Below are 17,707 nucleotides of genomic sequence, written 5' to 3'. Positions count from 1 at the left end.
TCTTCCATTTGATGGTATTGTAGCTAGATCCAACCTTGTTACGAATTCAGCTGGTATCTACCGAAGTGGATTCATGCAGCCTGCATCCCCCTGTGTTAGATATACTAGCTGGGTCCTCCTTCGACTACCCTGCTTACTGGGGTGACAGACTGCTGTTTTAGGATATCTATCTGCGTCCAGAGCTCTCTGTCCCTCTTCCTTGCTTCAGCTTCAGCTTTCTTTTGGTCTTCTCTCATGTTTTCCATGGCTTTCTGTTGGCTTTCTACGCCAGCGGGCAAGATTTGTGTGGGACTGGGTGGCGGGGTGAGGCCTGAGCTCGCTGCTCCCTTATCCGATCTGGCTTGGGTTGTGACAGCAGGAGTTTTAGGAGGCAAAGAGGTTTTTGCTGTTGGTGTGGTTCTTGAGGTATGTCCGGGAGCCTGCGTTACCACTGTCGATGCTGGATTTTGAGTAGAAGTCGGCGGTGGTGACGGTTGTCTGCTCCCTGACACGGATTCCGACGCTTGCTTATCCATTGCGTACCTGGATTATACGATTAACGACCACAATGCCCCACGGTGGGCGCCAAACTGATTAGGTATTTTACCGAATTGGTTGATTCGGGTCAATGCGGTCTTACTCGTCGGATATTTGATAGTTTGTTTGTATGACGGTATTTAAATAAGGAAATAAAGTACGAAATATAAATTAACACGTAGATTTGGTGATGCGGAAAACCCAATGTGGGAACAACCGCGGGAGGGACGGTACCCTGCCAAATATTCCACTAGTTTTAAGTAGGAGGATGATTACAATTGTATCGTAATGCTAGTCTTGCTAACACGAGGTACCGTGTTGATGAGATCCCGAATGAATGTATGTATGCCTATGTGAATGAATGTCTGTATGCATATGTCAATGAATGTATGTCCTTCTTTGATTGCTTCCTTGGCTATTTATAGGGTAAGAACTCTATATGTATCCTACTTTGATTATGGAAAGGGAATATAATTTCCATAATAACTCTTTCCATGTTTGGCCGTCTCCCTCAATTCTCCCTGATCTCCCTGACTTCTCCCTAACTTCTCCCTGAATCCTCTTTCCTAAATCCAAACGCTTCGTTGAATGGGCCTCATCCTTCCTTTCGCGCACGTGCCAGACCATTCGTCCTATTCCGTGCTTCCTACAACTGTGGGCTCCCCTTCTCTTATCCCTTCTCTTATGGTCCATTTATTTATCAAGTGGGCCTTTCCCTTTTGAGTGATTTTTAGCCCAAACAATGGCCATTAAGATATCATCGGGGAAAGAGTCATTGATCGGTGTCTCTCCCTCATCACTATGGAATCGAATTCTTGACAAGTGATCCGCTACCACATTTTCGGCTCCCTTCTTGTCTCTTATCTCTAAATCGAATTCTTGGAGTAGCAAAATCCATCTCAACAATCTTGGCTTTGCTTCTTTCTTTATTAAGAGATGTCTAAGAGCACAATGGTCCGAGAAAACAATCACTTTTGATCCTAGCAAATAGGAACGAAATTTGTCTAAGGCATAGACAATGGCAATGAGTTCCTTCTCGGTAGTGTCGTAGCTCACTTGTGCGTAATCAAGAGTCTTGCTTATGTAATAGATAGCATGCAAAGCATTTCCTACCCGTTGGCTAAGAACCGCTCCAACGGCGTAGTTGCTCGCATCGCACATGATCTCAAATGGTAGTTCCCAATTTGGTGGTTGGATGATTGGTGCCGAGATTAGTGCTTCCTTAATTCTATTAAAGGCTTCGACACACTCATTAGTGAATTGGAATTGGGCATCTTTAAGTAAAAGTTAAGTGAGGGGTTTCGCGATTTTTGAGAACTTTTTTATGAAACGGCGATAGAAACCCGACTGACCGAGAAAGCTTCTCACCCCTCTAACATTCACGGGAGGTGGGAGTTTCTCTATCACCTCAACCTTGGCCTTGTCAACTTCGATGCCCTTTTCCGAGATTAAATGACCAAAAACAATACCTTAACTGACCATGAAGTGACACTTTTCCCATTCAAAACAAGACTAACATCTTCACATTTTTGCAATACAAGAGAAAGGTTATGCAAGCATGAGTCAAAGTCTTTTCCAAAAATGCTAAAATCGTCCATAAAAACATCCGTTATGGTTTCTAGATAATCGGAGAAAACACTCATCATGCTTCTTTGGAAAGTAGCGGAGGCATTACATAGCCCGAAAGGCATTCTCCTATATGCAAAAGTACCATAAGTGCATGTGAAAGTAGTCTTGTGTTGGTCATCCGGGTGTATCGGGATTTGGAAGAATCCCGAATACCCGTCAAGGTAACAAAAGAATTTGTTAGAGGCTAACCTCTCAAGCATTTGGTCAATGAATGGTAGGGGGAAATGATCCTTTCTTGTTGCGGAATTCAATTTACGATAGTCAATACACATACGCCAACCGGTGATCTTCCTTGTGGGTATTAGCTCGTTCTTATCATATGTTACCATCGTGGTACCTCCTTTTTTAGGTACCACTTGAACGGGGCTAACCCACAAAGAATCCGATATAGGATATATGATTCCCGCATCAAGTAATTTCATAACCTCCGCTTTTATAACTTCTTGCATGTGGGGGTTTAATCTCCTTTGGGATTGGATTGTAGGCCTATGATCTTCTTCTAGATGAATTCTACGCATACAAAAATTGGGACTTATCCCCTTAAGGTCATCTAGACTATAACCTATAGCCTTTTCATGTTGTTTCAATACATCAAGCAAACTTTCCAATTGGTTCTCATCAAGTTTATCATTAACAATCATGGGTTTAGTTTTAGATTCATCAAGGTAAGCATATTTCAAATTTGGGGGAAGGGGTTTTAGGGTTGAAGTTGGTACCTCACTTTCCACCATTGAAGGTTCATTAAGGATTTGCTCCATTTCCATTATACATTCCATTCTCATGGCATATTCGACTTGTTCTTCAAGCTCATCAATCTCATCATACTCAAATTCCATGACAAATTCATCTAGCTCCTCGGCTTGTATGGTATGATCTTCGGTTGCTTGTTCATCTTCAATGGATTGGGATGCTTCCTCAAGAATGTCATGTATCAATACGGATTGCTCATAAGTAAGTTCTTCGTTGGCTAGATTGGCCTCAAGGAGATCTACTTCCAATTCCCAATGCTTATTTTTGGCCTCACATGCTTCTAAGGCTTCCAATGCTTGTAAAGGGTCTTTGAAGAAAGGGATACTCAAGTGGCCCTCAATAAAACAATCTATAATATCCATCTTACAAAATATACTAAGAGAAAAGGTGCGAAGTACCTTGAGGAAGTGCTCTCCCTTAAGGTAAAGAAAGACACAACTAAAAACAATCAATGAAAATCAAACCAAGTTCACACCGTCCCCGACAAGGACGCCATTTTTGGTGTCGGTTAAAACACGTCGTCAAAAGCTACCTAACCAAAACAATATTTATAACTTCACAAACAACTCTTAGTAAAGAGGTAAGTAAAGGTCGGATCCCAAGGGACGGGTATTGATTTAGGATTTTCAATTGCAAATGGTTGTGTCTTTGGGTGTCACCATTTGGGTTGAGATAGGAGATCAACTAAACTAATCAAAATTATAAAGCAAAGTAATAAAAACACGCAAGGTGATTAAAATAAGATGTAAACAATTGATTAAAAGCACTAGGGTGTCATGGGTCCATAGGGGATTCATGGGAGTTGATCATACAAACATGTTCTCTACTAGATGCAAGCACTTATTGTTGTGATGGGATCGAGTTGGTGTATACGCTTACAATCCTTAAGAAGGTTTGAGTCCCGGAGCCGAATCGATTAGATTGTACAAGACCTACAAGTCGACTTAGTCCTTCCTTTTCAACAATATGCATGGTCTAATGAGAATCGAGTTGGTGTATAAGCTTACAAGTCTTATTGAAAAGATAGGTGATGGGTAAAAAATGCAAGGACTCATAGGCTCGCATTTCATCAAACATAACATGTGCGTAAGTTGAAATCACAAGAAGCAAGCAAATTAATTATAAAAACATACTAGATTAATCATGAATCAATCCCCATGTTGGTTTCCTCTAATTTCCCATTAACCCTAGTTAAGGAAACTACTCGCTCATTATCATGTTTAACATGCTAACAAGGTTGTCAATCATACTAGCAAAGCAAAACAAGATGAATAAATGAAAATAATTAACAATAATTAAACTAGGTTAAGAGAGAATTATACCTATGAAGATGATTCCAAATAATAAAGCAAAGAATAATAGAAGTACTTGATGATTGATGGAAGGTTATCAATCCTCCAAATAAACCCAAATAATCTTCTAATTACCCAAAATAAATGAAGAACAATAGAGAAATTAAGGAAAGATTAAGTATTGAGATTTGTATTAGGACTAGATTAAAAGTTGATTACAAGATTAAGAAATGATTAGAACTTGATTAAGAAAGTATTAAGAGAGCATGCTAATCTAAGTAGTACAATGGGGTATTTATACTAACGATTAGGTACAAGGATTAGGATTACTAGGGACTTAAATGACTATTAAGTCCTTAAGAAAAGTTGAGGAAATGCTCCTCTCTAAGGAAATGAGCATCTCCGTTTTGCTACTCTTGCCATGATCCGCGCGTCTTGGGGAGTGGCACGGGCTCTCTAGGCGGTGATCCGAGCGGGTTGTCTGGGAGACGCTCGGATCCTATGGCTACAAGACGAGCGTCTTGGCTGCGGGATGCTCGGATGGTGGTGAAGGAAGACGCCCGGATTGGGTGTGATCCGCTCGGATCCTACGGCAGACTGCTTCTCTTCTTTTCTTCCTTCATAATCCGCGAGGATCATTTCGGGGATGCAAGGTTCCTTTCGTCATTGCCCATTTTACTTTATTATCTACATATGCCTTCTAGTGATGTCTTCTCTTTGATGCTTGGTCATTAGATGCGATCAATTTAGCTCCATTTTGCCATGTAAATACAAGGCTAGCACTCCTTTCCTACCAATGGGAAACTAAAGATAGTAAATGACTCGATTATGCACTATAAAGCATAGGAACGAGGTTAATTCGGGGACTAAGTGTGCTCAAATATGAGCCACATTAGAGTGTCCGTGTCTGGGACAACTTGGTCATTCGTTATTTGAATGACTATTGAATTGTTCAGGTTTTGGTAGGGGCGCCCGGATCGGGTAAGATGACCGATCTTTTTTGTTGTTTTCCCTTTCCCGGAACCATGTAGACATCCTCCGTGTCAACTCTCTAGATACCGTTGATTTCGGGATCGCGAGGGTACCTTGGAGGGGTATTCCTCGGTGGATAATTTTTGTGAGGGAAGTTTTTGTGAGGGTAATTTTTGTGGGGTTGATTATTGTGGGGTTCATTATGGTGGGGTGTATGCCAGAATGGTCGCGGGAGCAATCCTTCCTGGTGAGGGTAGTTTTGGGCGTTTGGAGGACCCTCCCTCGGGCGCGGTGTTTGTGGGTTGAAAATCAACCGGTGGTAAGCGTCCTCAAGTCGGGTAATTGATGTTACTCATATTTGCGCACATTTAGTCCCCTAATTAAGCCTATTTTGCATACTATTATAACATTCCTTGGCCATTTTATCCGTCAAAACCTTCCTATTTGCTTTTCTAGTGCATTTCATATGTTTTATAGAAAAGGAGATAAATGAGGCGAAAATTCCAGTCTCTCGTGCTTATTTGGAAGGTTATTGATGATATTTGATGGACTAGTATGAAGAGGAGGCAAGAACGAGAGACAACAACACAAGAATAAGGGGTATGCAAGAGGAGGAAAAGTAAGGAAGCCATTACATGAAGATATTGCTCATAACCCAAACCAAGAGTTACTCCTTTGGCTCTGAAGGTATGCTATATGGAACGGCGTCAAAAAATCAAGTGATCTAGGCTTTTGAATCACTCCAATAGGAGTCCGGATGAGAAAATGACGTCCGTTTTACAATCTGAGCTCAAACAAAGAAGTTGTCCGCCAATCCGCTAGTCCCCTAAGACAATCCGCTTGTCCCCCCTTCAAAGACGCTCGTCTTCCCTTCCTCTTATCCGAGCATCCCGATGCCAAGACGCCCGTCTTGAGGCCTTGTGATCCGAGCGTCCCGACCCCTTGGCCGCTCGGATTCCTTTCCAGTGCAACCGTCCTCTTCTTGCCCCATTCGAGATGCGCAAATTTTTGAAAGACTAGCTAAAAGGAGACCCACATCTTTTCTGAGAGGAGTGATTCCCTACCCAACATTTAGCATTGTTATTTACTATTTTACCCTTGCTTAACCTAATGATGCTCTACTATATATACCCCATTTGTAATAATCAAACCATCATGTTTTAGAGTAGAGGGGCTTCGACATTAGAAAATCCTCTTAGATTAGATTAGGAGTAGATTAGAATAGATGACTCTTTAATCTTTCCAGAAATTTCACATTAATCTCTCCTTAATTATTGTTCAAGTTTACTACTTTTGAGTAATTGAAGATTATTGGGTTATTATTGGAGGATTGACAACCCTTCATCAATCAATCAAGTTCTCTTCCTTTATTCTTTGCTTTATTATTTGCATCATCTCAAGTTTGGTATAATTCCTTTACTTTTTACTCTTTATTGTTCATTTCTTCATTCTATTTATCATGTTTACACTTGTTGTGATGATTGACACCATTAATGACATGTTTCCCATGATAATGAGTGAGTAGTCTCTTAGCTAGGATTAGTGGGTAATTAGGGGAAACCAACATGGGATTAGTCATGCTTAATCTAATATCTTTTCATAATTAAATTGCTTGCTTGTTGTGATCTCAAATCTATGCACTTGTTATGTTTGATGAAATGCTAAGCCTATGAATCCTTGCATTTACAACCATCTCTTATCTATTCAACTAGACTTGTAAGATATAAACCAACTCGAGTCTTGTTAGACCATGCATAGAAGTTGAATAAGAGGAAATTAAGTCAACTTGTAGGTGTTGTACAATCTAATCGATTCGGCTCCGGGACCCAACCCTTCCTATGAACCGTAAGACATAAACCAACTCGGTTCCCTTACAACAATAATTGCTTGGAACTTTGTAAACATGTTTGTATGATCAACACCATGAATCCCCTATGACCCCATGACATCCTAGTGCTTTTAGTCATTTGTTTACATTTCTTAGTTCATTGTTTGCTTTACTTCGTTACTTTCATTAGTTTAGAATACAACTACAAACTCCTTTAATTGTGACACTAGCATAAATTGAGATGATAGACTTTGAACCCAAAGCACACCGTCCCATGGATTGACCTCGACTTAACCACTAACTAGTTGTTTGTTGAGAATTATAAATGTGTTTGATTGGATGTAACCCGATGACATTACCCACATCAAAATGGCGCCGTTGCCGGGGATGTTGCTATGTGATTAAGTTCTGACTTGTTTGTCTATTTTGATTTTGCTTTCATCTTGAGGAACTTGTTCCTCAAGGATTGTTCTTACCGTTTTCGTGTAGTTTCCATGCTTGTATTTGTCTCCTTGTCTTCGCTATGATGGCTCAAGACTAGACATATGGAGTATGTGGTAGATTCTTTGAGTATGACTATGGGTATGGGGAGTTTGATAAGCAAGTCAACACAAACCTACCTTACTATTTGTACAATGAAAATCCTAACCACTACCCCAATTTTTCCCACAAAAATAACCACATCTAATATCCACAACAACCACCCACCCAAAACCCACTTCAAAATGAATTCCAAATGCCACAATACAACCACTTTCACACTTACCCACAACAAGAAAATGAACTCATTCAAAATATGATTCTCCATATGATGGGAGATCAACAAAGCTTCTTCAAACAAATGCTAGAGGAAAGCCAAAAGAGAGACAATGTTCTTCAAGGCATTGTTACCCAAGGTGAGGAATTGGAGATTCAAATTGCCCAAATGAAAGAGTCCCAAGAAATCACTCCCCACCATTCTTTGGACGTTGAACATGAATGTGAATTTGAGGCAATGACCTTTGATGAAGAAGATGTGAAGTGGGAAGAGCCAATCTCCTTGAGCTCTTGTGAGTATGAAAGTTTGGTATTTGATGAGGAAGATATGAGGTTGAGTAAGCCAAATAATCTTAACCTTTGTGAGTATGAGGGTGTATCATTTGATGTGAACTTTGAGATGTTGGAGAAAGAGTTGGTGAAGAAGAGTGAAGCCCCCATTTATGATTCATATGAAGATAGTGATGATGACAAGCCTATGAAAGAAGCTTATGCGGGATATGTGTCATGGAATGAAGAAGAGGAATGGACTTGTGAGATTGCCTCACTTGAGGAGCCCATCCTTGAGAAGTTTGAGGTATGCTTCCATGAAGAAGATGAATTCCTCTTTCCTATTGACCATGAAGACCTCTTTGCACCCACCATGGAACCTATGATTGTTGGAGATGATGTGGAAGACCTTCTCCAAAAAGTCAAATCATCATATAAAGGGTACTTGGTGGAAAAGCTCAAGAAAAAACTTGCAAGTGAACGTACTTGTGGAGATTTGGCACCCACAATTTAAAAGGTACCCCGTCATCAATGCCATGAGAATTCTCCTTCTACTCTTGAAGGATTGACAAATTCAAATGCTATCATCATCACCGAAAGTGAAAGAGAAGGTGGTAAGTGGAAGTCTCCGGACAAAAATAAACCATACTTCATACCTAGTGTTTATAATAATCATGGGCTTATTGGTTTGAAGCATTGGGAAAGCTCTAGTACCAAGGACAAGGTGAAAGAAAAAACTTATGGCAAGCTTCCTTGGCCTAATTTCACGTTTAAATGGAGCAACCCATACTTATGCTTGTTTGGAACTTGTTCACAAGTTTTTGATCTTCTTCTAAGAGCCTTGAGCTCTATGGACAAAACAAAGGACCACAACAAGGAATGGGTTTGGTGGAGTCCTCCCTCAAACCACCATTTGTAAGATACCCTTTACTTTGACTTTGCATTACATTTACACTTGCATTTAGTTGTATGCATATACATTTAGCTTGCATTTGTATTATATTTCATATTGCATTTACATTAGTTAGTTCATATAGTATAGTTGCATTGTAATATATCTCACATGATTCATGTAGTTAGTTGCATATAGACTAGAATTCATACATAATCACTAATGACCAATCCTATTCTTTTCTACACTAGAAATAGTGTTTAAATCGGTTTGGTGAGGTTTGATCATAGGTGACCATAATTTACTAGAAATCATGCATCATATAATATAGTTTAGATTGCATTCATTTGTTATATATGTCATATAGAATTACATTTAGTTAGAGCATGCATTCATTCATTCCATGTCATTGCATTTGTATTTCAATTTCCAAAAAATCAAAAAATTCAAAAACATGTTTTTCTTTTTCATTCCTACTCCTACATGTACATTGAGGACAATGTCCAAAATAAAGTGGGGGATGGGAATTTATATTCCAAAATGAATAAAAATTGAAATTTTTTGAAAAATACAAAAACATATCTTTTTGTTTCATAAATCATAAAAACCATAAAAATTTGAAAAATTGAAAAAACCCAAAAACACGTTCATTTCCTTTGTAGTATAGTCTTGTATATATTGTTTTGTATATATTGTGTTTGTTCATCCTTTTCACATTAATTGACTACGCCACATTCGAGACATGAGGATATAAAAGACCGCATGGTATGATCTTTCCAAACTCCTTTTTCCTCTTTATGTTAATGACTATGTGGCTTTATTTTGATTGATGCGGTATAAACAATGTGATTATAGGATTGCATTTAGATTATTTGGCATACTAGTTGGTAGAAGCATATGCATTAGGATGTATAAATGTTAGTTGCATCATGGCATATAGTTGCATTTAGAAAATTTTTTGTGAAACCATCTATTTGGGAAGCTTGACAAGTATATATAGGCCCTTGTAGATACTTTTTCTTCTTAAGACTTTGCTTGTTAGAATACTTGTAAAACACCCTAGGATGTGTCATGCTAGTATCCTTTGATCCATGGATTAAGGCCTAGTCAAGAGTACCTTGTGGTGTTATAACTCCTTGGCTACCGTTTATTCTAAGGTGACCCTTGAAACCATGCAACCATCATTCATCCATGTTCTACCATACATTTTGTCATCAAAGGGAATGGGCACAAAAATTATTCAAATTTGAGTTCAAGAAAAGAAAAGAAAAGAAAAAGTTTGCAAATTGCATCAAAAGAAAAGAGGAGTAACAAAAATGAAAACTCCTATGCTTCAAATATAAGGCACCCTCGTTACTAATTGGGGTGACTTTGAAAATGTTCAAAAGAAAATGCAAAAAGTTGAAAAGTTGTCAAGTATTGAAATGCCAAACATCAAAAGAAATGGCAAAAAGAAAGTGTTCTCAAATGTTATATGCCACAAGAAATTGGGGAAAAAAAACAACAACAAAGCAAACTCCAAAATGAAACTCAAATACTATCGATCCCTTTATCCATCGTATCCATTTTTGTGCATGGTAGAGAGGGGATGACCCTTCTGTTAGAAATCTATATCTCATTATTTAACATATTCTTATATGTAACAAATATTTTTAGTCATAAAATTAATTACAAATCTTATGCATGCAAACTAAAATAAATAAGTGAATAAATCATTTTCTCACCATATGAATTTCGGTCATATTGGGCACCAACAAGATCTCCTTCTTGTTAGTTCTTGAGCTTTCCATTAATGGATGAACATCCCTGACTTCAAATTAGAAGCCCTCCAATTAGTAGCACCCAAAACTATCCCTTAATCCCACAAACTAACATGTACTAGATGTTTGTAGTGTAGTTTACCTTAAAATCGATTACTAATACTCATATACTACTTCTAGTATTATTAGTGTTTGATAAACAAATTTGATTCATAAAACTTGGTTTTATGAAGAACAAGAGAGAGAGAGAGAGGTTTATATTTTTCTTAAAGACATAAGAGAATGATGAATTATTGAGGAAAAATCTCTCTAATTGTGCATGTAAAACCGGTTAGGTGGGCATCAAATGGGCTCTTTTATTTTTCCTTTTTATCTTCACAAGACAAAAAATGTGTAAGTCTTTTGCATAGTCAAGTCACTATCAATTGTCATAGACAAATGAACAAGACAAATGAATAAGACAAAAACTACTAAAAGAGCCACCCAATTTCGGTTTCAATAGTGTAATATGGAGTCCATTTTATTTTTGTCAATTGTACAATTGTATGTCATGTGACATGTGACATGTCTTATGTCATGTTTTAATTTAAAATGCGTATTTAACAAATTAAATATCATTTACAAATTAAATAAATCATATTTAACAAATTGACTAGTAATTTAAAATTACTTTCTCATAAAATGGTCATTTAATTACTAGTTAGTATAATTCACAACCTCTTGTAATTATAACTAACTTATCATTCTCATCTCGCGTGTTTCGCAAACACCGATTAATTTTAGTAATATAACTTCTTAAATTACTAAATAAAATCTTATTTAATCACATTAGAATAAGATGTCATTTTCTCTCTTATGATAATAATTTGTTCAATTTTAAGGAATTAATTAATCTGTATCGGCATACAATTAATTAAACTTTTCAATTAAGGGAATCGTCCTTTAGGTGTGACCTCAAGGGATCAACTGGTCACCACCGTCGCACGAAAAGATAATGTCAAACTCTAGCCACCAATCATTACCGATATGTGTGGACCAGTTGACTATATATATTATGTATCATCCCTTCCGTATTCTTGTAATGAGATTTAATAATGATATTTAAATCATGTGATCGCACTATTGTTGAGGACACATTTCCCAACAATCTCCCACTTGTCCTCGACAAGTGTGCGTCACCAATTCTATTGTCCTATTACTATCTCCCACTCAATGCAAGGTGTCTTTCGGGTCGTACTTGCAAGTGATCATATCGAGAGTGGTTTCCTCGATCTGGAGAATAACTGATTGACCGGATTTATCTATCATAGATACCTTCCGAGCGTGGCCACGCATTTCCAGTTCATTACTCCTTCGACTAGCCACAGCCATCATAACCCAAAATATGCCCATTTGACCCCATTTACGAAGGTCGTAGTAACACAAATCAAAGTTAATCTGAAACTGTGCCATCTTAGGCGAACAGTCTTTAGTCAAAATAATAGACTCATTAGAATATTATAGTAGCTCTCGCCACGACCAGGCTATATAAATTTGCCAGAACTCCATAAGCGGTCACTGCCAGACAAAGTGTTCCTAACAGTCTGCCTATGTGATCGACTAGTCATCTCACATGACTCTATGGCACTTGAACTTGCCATCAATCGCATCACACTCTAGTCACTTCGAGACGTCACCTCATACAAGCGACTATGGGCTAATACTATGTTAATCCGGGTTCACTTTAACGGGGTTCAATGCTGTCTCTACAACCCGTTTGGATGTAACAAAGTATAACAAAAGAGTTTTAAAGTAAAACTCGAACGACAAATGCGATTATCACATATGAATAGTCAATGCCTGATTACTATTTCATGTTCTATAATCTAATTTGATCTTGTATGTAGTTGTTCATTTCAATTCAATTGAAATGACATGACTCATCATGTTTAGCCTTTGAAAAGGCTTTGGTTAGTAGGTTTTATCAACTTCTTGTACCTTACTCAACCTTACTACACACTCGTTTTCCTTTGTAATGTATACATTTGCATTACAAAACTTTCTGAGTACGTGTCGAGATCCAATCAAGACATAGGCCCTCTAGCCTAAGAATAGCTCCCACTGTTTTCATAGTGTGCGGGACTCATCCTTCTTGTAAATCTCATGATTGCAAGTGTACCCAATTTCCGTTATAAATATTTCTCATTGTTCTTTATTGCCTAGAACGATTCTAGAAAATCTACTTCTTAATTAACATAGCCACAATGGTATCTTAACCATCCTAATGTGTTTTGATTATGGTTTTGTCGGAAACCATGCGCAATCTCAATTGTTAATTGTCACTTGTGTAACACCCTTACACAAAATTGCATCATAAACACTTTGCTTTACTTCCTTAATGCTTCTGCAAGCACTTAAGGGGAATCTTTATGGCTTACTTGGTAAAGATTACTTAAATTCGATTTTGAAAACAATTCATCATACTCAAAGTATATGAAGTGTTACACATCATTACTTATTTAATTGATCCGGCAGCGGAAGCAAATGTAATCAATCAAATATGTTCAATTTAATTGAACTAGTCATGAATCTTATCAACGTAAGACTTCTTATTGACGCTAATATCATGTGGATTTATCTTCATAAATCCGGATATTAAAGATGTACTATAATACTCCAAAAGTCTTAAATCATTCTCAATGATCAATATGTCATCCACATATAAGACTAATTAAAATTTCCGTAACTCCCACTAAACTTCATGTATAAAAACAACTTCTCGACTTATCGAGAAATGTTTTATCACATGATCAAAATGTTGATTCCAACTCATTGATATCCTACTTAAGACCCTCTCTTAAGTTTCACATTATCTTAGGATTGCAAGAATATACAAAACTCAAGACATGTATTGAATACATTCCTTCTAATTGAAGAAGTGGGTTTTAGATTTCACTTGCTATGTATTTCATAATAATGAAACACAATCCCTAAGAAGATCCAAATAGACTTAAGCATTTCAACTAGTGCAAAACTCTTTGCCACCAATCAAGCTTTGAAATATCTCTTTATTAGTGCAAAACCCTTTGTCACTAATCAAGCCTTTTTATTTCGGATTTTCATGGCTCTAAGCTTTATATTGAGTTGTAACTTAAACACTCTTATGTAAGTCATTCGTTGATTACTTTCCAGAACTAATCAACTTGAATCAAACAATTTCTTTTGTAAGTTATAAGCTCTTTACTTTCTTAAAAGTAGCATGAATTCATCATCTTTAACAAGTGACGAATTTAACCTCCTAGGTTTTAAAGAAACAATATTTTACACAAAACGTCTCATGTAGCTAAGAAAGACCAGTTTCTTGCGACATAACATTCGTTGTGGCTCTTGAATAATTTTCTCCCACTCTGTCTTCTAGAAATAAACTTGTATTTTAGAAAGACAGCTTCACGAGCCACAAACCCGGTAATAAGGAAAAAAAAGAGCATATCTCATATGCTTCTTTTGGAAAAATGAGCATGTGTTTCTTTTGAAAACTTACAAACATGGTAACCTACCATTTCATATCTCATATGATTCAATTTAGATTTAGTGGAAAAATAATTTAGACAAAATGATAAAATCCCCAAAAGGATCAAGTAACTCAAAGTAACTTGATTGAAGTCTAAACCATATCGAATAGTGTTTGAATTCTTATCCAATCACACACATTATTCCATAATGCGTGCTAAGAGAGATTAACTTGTGATACTATATCACATTTCCTTTGGCTTATATCAAAGTCTTCACTTTGATTATCCCATCACGACTAAATCGTGCTTCTTTGAACTTTTGAACTTCATCAAAGATTTCTCTATTTACCTTATTAAGTGAACACATTAGTGTCAACCTAAATCGTTGGTAAAAGAAAATGATCAACCTATTTTGGATCAATGATTTACAACCTCGATCTCCTTTTCAACCAAAAGACACGAGACATCTTGCTTTGAATACAAGATACGCATATACCATTAAGAATCTAATGGTTTCAAGAGTACTCGATAACTCTTTGCGTTTATCATTCCAGAATCTTAGGTTTGATCTTGGGTTACCAATTTGAGTCTTGCATCATCTTCATGATATATCATTCTAGTTTGGTTTAGAATATAATCACCTTGATAATGTGCTAGCCATACATCAAATTATGGTGTATAGGGTCACAAAAGTGAAACCTCTTTTGTATCTTAACAAGTTTATATTCTTATTTAGAGTTTATACACTTAATAGTCACAATTAAGTACAATTTTAAATCCAAAAAACTAGATTTAGTACACAATTACTCTATCTCTCGACATTATTGTTGCTAGTCGTCATATTCTAATAATCCTATGTATCAAGTACAATGATGAAAACCTCCACTGGTTTCTAATATTGACGAAGTAGTACTAGCAAAATTTATGTTTAATCAAATAAACATTTAAAGAAGAAGGTCCCATTAGATGTCCCACAACTAACTTGCTGATTCTTCAATAATTTGGGGTAGTTTCCTTTCTAGTGTCCAACATTTAAGACAGTGGAAACTTTATCGGTCGGGATTGATAGGTTTAGTATTGTTATTCTCAATAACTTTACTTTTAACATTACCATGTATCAATTCCATTATAATCTTTACTTCTTGAACCTCGTCCTCATCTTAACGGTTTAAGAGAATGCTTCCACTCATTTCAACGAGTCTTTGCTTTGAGAAGCAAAATTGAATTCATGAAGATAACTCTTCATTTGTTCGTTTTAGTCTTAAAACTTTCATTGAAGTGGTTGCGACATTTTGGTCAATTTTGATTTCCAACAAATCTAGTTACCAAGATTAAAAACAATTCATTGTAAGTAGATGTGTTAGTCAAAAATCAAAAACTTGTTTGATAGTGAATAACTTTTATCTATACTCTTTACAAGAGATCCTTAGCAATGGTTCATTTGAGGTTTTAGAAGCAAATTCATATTTGTCTTTAGTTACATTGTTATAATGGAGATTTAAATTAAAATCGAAATGATATCGTATATGAATTGTGGTGAAGAAATAGAACAATATGATAACGGAATAATGAAAACAAAACATTCATCGTTATATTAATACTTGTAAATAACAATTAAAGCATTTACATAGTGACCTCTACCCAACTATGATAAATGATTCCAAGATCCAAATTCATATTAACTTGGGCACTGTAGGGCCGATTCATCCCATATTAATATAACTCGGTGGATTAACACTTTAATTGATTCTACTTTTAGAACTCTTGATCGATAAAATTACATTAGATTTATCTTTAGCCCGGAACACATGCGACTACGGTCACGAATACTTCCGTTGAGCTCAATCCAAATTTCGAATAAATGTGTCCATGATCCAAATCCACATCAACTTGGGCACGGTAGGGCCGATTCATCCCTCATCAACATGAATTCGGTGGATAGACATTTATCACCCACTTCACCAACGTAACAAGGTTTGTCTTACGGTAAAGCCGACTCAACTCCCTTGCGAAACTGGTACTTCATGGTTTCTAAATTTTGGTAAGGCTAAGTCTCAATTGATTAGTTTTAGCGAGAGGTCATGTCAATTTATTATCTATCACGTTTTAAGTGAACTAAAGCGGTGAACTACAATAATTGTAATTGACACGGTCGATAAACTCGATTAAAATGATAATGCATATTTTAGTTATGGCGATTTAGCGATGCATGCGACATATAAATAAAATGCAAAGCATAAAAATAAATCCTAGTATGACCTTCCTAAAATAGAAAATCTAATTAACTATTACATATTCGGAAACCAACTCCATTGGTCCCTTGAACTTCGGTTGTGGCACGCATCTCGAGGTAACACCGTCTTTATGTATCGCCTTCTTGAATGAATCCGTCTTTATGGAACTCCGGAATAAATAAATTACATAATAAATTACATAATTTCCTATTATACATTTGTAATTAAAATAAAATAAATCTATTAAATTACAAAACGGTTATACGAGATCACAATAAATTACAACCGAATCGATATTCCCATACATTTCGAGTAATACCAATTTAAAAAACTAAGGCCATACAAAGTAAAAATTTTATAATTCAAAAAATTACATAAAATAAAATTATGACAATCATAAATAAAATGCAGCATTATAATATGTATGAACATGCCCAATTTTATGCTAAATCGCCTTTAAGAAGCCAATATCGTATATTAATCGGTTTTTACGGATTTGCGTGATTCAACCTTTTAAAATCACAATAAAATACATAAATTCATATTTATGCACAAGTTAATTACCCTAACCAACTTAGGACTCAAAATCAGTCTCCACTAATTATTTGACTATAATTAACTTATATTTCTGAAAATTGTTCATTAGTGGACTCAAAATTACAATAAAAATGCTATAAACTTCAATTAAATCACGAAAATTCAAATAAATTTGAAATTTGAAATTTAAACTCATGAACATTCTGGAAAAATACCATGACACTCATAATGTTAAAAAAAATTAGGTTAAAAATTTCGAAAATTTATCGGGAAAAACAATGTTGCGGTTTATCGGATTTATCAATAAAAATCATAAAAACATGAGAAAAATTATATTTATCAACTTTTCAATTTTAGATCTGAAAAAAGATAATAAAATGCAACATGTGACGTTTTTCCTTAGTCATGAAGTATGTTTTAGCAATTTTTCACTAATTAAGTCATTATTTTAGATCTGAAAAAGATAATAGAATGCAACATGTGAAAACATATCCAAAAATCACTGAAAAATTCGATGTTTAGCTAATTTTCGTCCAAAAATGACATTTTTATCATAAAAATCACATTTTAATGCCAATATTTTATAAAATGAACAATCAAAATCCATAAATTAACCAAAATATCCTAAATACATTTTAGGATCAGAAACTATAACATGCATAAATTATTTTCGTGATATATCATAATAACACAAATTTACAAGTTTTATATGTTAATCGTATAACTCGGAATAACTATAACCGATTTGCATGCAAACAACCAAAGCTCTTGATACCGATT

The sequence above is a fragment of the Silene latifolia genome, chromosome 2, assembly GCF_048544455.1.
Source record: "Silene latifolia isolate original U9 population chromosome 2, ASM4854445v1, whole genome shotgun sequence".
Classification (NCBI taxonomy): Eukaryota; Viridiplantae; Streptophyta; class Magnoliopsida; order Caryophyllales; family Caryophyllaceae; genus Silene; species Silene latifolia.
The sequence above is the reverse complement of the archived record's forward strand: the minus strand, read 5'-3'. Positions refer to the sequence as shown.